The sequence below is a fragment of the Echinops telfairi genome, unplaced genomic scaffold (assembly GCF_000313985.2).
Source record: "Echinops telfairi isolate 266 unplaced genomic scaffold, ASM31398v2 ScPeMD7_5;HRSCAF=22, whole genome shotgun sequence".
In the NCBI taxonomy this organism is placed as follows: domain Eukaryota; kingdom Metazoa; phylum Chordata; class Mammalia; order Afrosoricida; family Tenrecidae; genus Echinops; species Echinops telfairi.
In genome coordinates this window covers 28335597-28339501 of record NW_022103901.1, presented here as the reverse complement: position 1 = coordinate 28339501, position 3905 = coordinate 28335597, and the positions used below count along the sequence as shown (strand labels likewise).

The window sequence follows — 3905 nt, the reverse complement described above, 5'->3', positions numbered from 1 at the left end:
TTTTTAACTCTAAAAGACAGGGTTTTCTTATTCCTTAGTGGCTGATCAGTCTTGTGCTGTCAGATGGCCCCGGACTGTGCAGATAGATGATGCAGTTCTCAAAGAAGTTGAACACTTTTTTGGTTTGCGCTTGCCCTACCTCAGTGTTGTGAACAGTAAACCTAACCCTTAACACCCTACAAGAGAACAGCGGCAAATGGAGCACCAGCGAACGATGGCATGCTGCAACGTTTCCGCAGAACACAACCCTGCCCTGTCCTGCCCCACCTCACCATTGTTAAGTCTGAGCCCAGGCCTCCTCACTTTAAGCAAGGGTTTGTCATCTGCACCTGATGCCACATTCTTCTTTATAGAATCCAGCTTCCCTGATGATTTGCTCAGCGTGCAGACTGAGTAAGGATGGTGAAAGGACACACTTTCCTGACTTTAGACCATGCAGTACTCCCGCGTTCTCTTCACCCAACTGCCTTCTGCCCACATGCAGGCTCCAAATGAGCCCAGAAGGGTTCTGGAACTCCCACTTTGTCTCAAGACTGTCCGTAGTCTGTTCGGATCCAGAGTCGAAGGCCTTGGCATCGTCACTACAATACAAGTAAGCATCTTTCTGGTAGTCTCTGTTTTCAGCCAAGATCCATCGGACATCAGCAGTGATATCTCTGGTTACATGTCCTACTCTGAATCCGGCCTGAACCTGTGGCAGCTCCCTGCCGAGGCACTGCTACCACCGAGCATGGATGATCTTCAGCAAAGTTTTACTTGCACGTGATGTTAATGATACTGTGCTGTCATTTGCGCGTTCTGTTGTGTCACCTTTCTTTGGAGTGGGTGCAAACATGGATCTCTTCTAGCCAGCTGGCCAAGTAGCTGCCTTCCAAATTTCCTGGCCTGGACGACTAAGTGCTTCTGTACTTCATCAAGCTGTTGGAATATTTCAGCTGGTAGTCTATCAGCTCCAGAAGCCCTGTTTCTGGTTAATATTCACTTTGAGCGCAGCTCGAATGTCTTCCTTCAGCGCCACTGGTTCTTACTCATCCGCTCCCTCCTGAACTGGTGAATGTCGGCGAGCTCTTTTGTGTATTCTTGCCATCTTCTTCTGATGCGCCCTGCATCATTCTATATTTAGCTCATAGAATCTTTCCGTATTGCAACCCAAGGCTTGAAAACCTTCTTGAGCTCCTTCAGTTTAAGATCTGCTGAATGTGCTCTTCCGTTTGGTTTTCTCACTCTAGGGCTGTGCAACAAATGTCGTATTTCTCTCTGTCTTCCTGAGTTGCCTTTCGACATTTTCTGTTCAGCTCTTTTACTTCGTCATTTCTTCCACAGCCAACGCAGCTGCTCTGCAAGGAAGAGCAAGTTTCGGAGGCTCCTCTGACATTCACTGGGAACTTGCTTTCTTCATGAATAATGTCTTGATGTCATGCCACAGTTCACCAGGCTTCTGTCCTTAGTGTTGGAAGCGTGGTCTGTTCTTGAGGTGTTTTCAAGTTCAGGTGGGGGGGACTCAAGGTTGCATTGTGGCATTCATGGATTTGTTTTCATTGTCTTCTTTTTGACTTGAACACGACATCACTCTCTTGAAACTGTCATTCCCAGCAGAGTAACTACATGATTCTCAGAATGGCCACCACCAGCCCATGTCAGCTCACCAAGGCCTAGGATATCGCCCTTTACACATTCTATTTCACTTTGAAGGACTTTCGACTGCCCTAGTTTCATACCTGGCTCATTCCAGGTTCTGATGATTAGATTTTCATGGCTGTGTCTTCTCACTTTGAGTTGAGCCCCATTAGCAAATGAAGGTCCCAAAGGCTCTCCTCCATCCATGTCAGTAGAGGCAGCTCAACGCTGGGAGGCCAGCTCTTCCTCAGGCCTCCTTTCTTTTAGTAAATCCTTTTATTGGGGGCCTGTACAATTCTTATCACAATTCACACATACATCCATGTGTCAAGCATATTTGTACATTTGTTGCCATCATCATTCTCAAACATTTCTTACTACTTGAGCCTTTGGTATTAGTTCCTCATTTTTCCCTCCCTCCCTCATGAACCCATGATAATTTATAAATTATTTTTTCATGTCTTGCACTGTCTGATGTCTCTCTTTACCTCCTTATCTGTTGTCCGTCCCCCTGGGGTTTATATGTAGGTCATTGTGATCGGTTCCCCCTTCCTCCCCACACCTTCCCCTTCCCCTCCTGGTATGGCTACTTTCAATACTGATCCTGAGGAGTTTATCTGTCCTGGATTCCCTGTGTTTCCAGCTCTTATCTGTACCCATGTACATGCTCTGGTCTAGCCAGATTTGTAAGGTAGAATTAGGGTCATGATAGTGGGGGGGAGGAAGCATTAAAGACCCAGAGGGAAACTGGCCCGTCTTCTCCCCGAGGCCCTTCTGTAAGGGGATGTCCAGTTGCCCATAGATTAGCTTTGGGCTTCCACTCCGTACTCCCCTCTCCTACCCCCAGTCCTACTTTGATGCCTTCTGACCGAGGGGCTCATCCTCTGGCACTGGCTCTGCCAGTGCTCTGCTTCTATTCACTAGGCCTTTAGTATCTGACAGTGCTTTGGAACACCTGTCCATGGCTCATTCCCCTGGAGTGGACAGCCTGTTCCTTCTTCATCGTCTGTTCTCAGTCTGGAAGCTCTGCTGAAACCTGTTCACTCTGGTTGAGCCTCCTGGTACTTGAAAGACCAGTGACAAGTACAATGAAATACTACACATCCTTACTGTGAAGCCCCTCGTGGCCCAGTGCGTGGATCACAAAAAGACAAGTACTGTGTGATCCCACTGTTAAAAAGATTTTCATACAAAGAAACAGGCTTTGGGGGCTACCAGAGAGAGGAAGTAACATGGCAAAGGGTAGAGAGGTGCTGACGTAGGTGAAGCAGACGATAGTGTTCTATACAGGGGAGAAGAGAAATAACAGTGGTGGGCGAGACAGGCAGGTTTGCTGAAGAGCTGACGTTGTTGAATACAAAAATGATGTGAAATGTAAACTCCCACCTCATTCATAATAAAAAGTTTTTTGAAAAAGAATATTGATCATAAAAAGCTTACAAACAAGAAAAGTTATTCCTCAGGAGGCTAACTTTTCTTCATGCCAAAGTCTCCTTGTGACTGTGTTAAAAAGTGTTAATGTGCACAAGAACACTTTGTTCTAACAATCTGGCATTCTATGATACTCACCTTCCTGACACGATCGCTGAAGACAAATTAGGTGCATAAGCAAATGTGGTGAAGAAAGCTCATGGTGCCCGGCTATCAAAAGAAATAGTGTCTGGGGTCTTAAAGGCTTGAAGATAAAAGAAGCAGCCATCTAGCTCAGAAGCAACAAAGCCCACATGGAAGAAGCACACCAGCCTGTGTGATCATGAGGTGTTGAAGGGATCAGGTATCTAAGACCCAGAACAAAATCATACCCAATGTGAATTGGGGGGTCAAAGGGGGGACATGGAGTGGAGACCCAATGCCCATCTGTAGACAATTGGACATCCCTTCAGAGGGGTCACAGGGAAGAGATGAGTCAGTCAGGGTGCAGTATAGCACCGATGAAACACACAACTATCCTCTAGTTCTTTGGTGATTCCTTCACCCCACTATCATGACCTGAATTCTACCTTAAAATTCGATTAGAACAGAGCATGTACACTGCTATAGATAAGAGCCTGCAACACAGGGAATCCAGGATAGATAAACCCCTCAGGGCCAACAAGAAGAGTAAAGATACCAGGAGGATTAGGGAAGGGTCGGGGGGAATTGATCACAAGAATTATTCTAGAACCCCCTCCCAGGGGGACGAATAACGGAAAAGTGGGTGAGGGGCGACGGAGGATGATGTAAGATATGGAAAAAATAATCTATAATTTATCAAGGGTTCGTGAGGGAGGTGGAAGAAATGGGGGCTG

General features: G+C 46.5%; 1 protein-coding gene across 3 annotated transcripts in view; it reads right to left on the bottom strand.

Moving 5' to 3' along the window:
- Window positions 1-3905, bottom strand: part of CEP20 (centrosomal protein 20) — a 21260-nt gene that overhangs the window by 2767 nt on the left and 14588 nt on the right. The gene's annotated exons all lie outside the window — the stretch shown is intronic.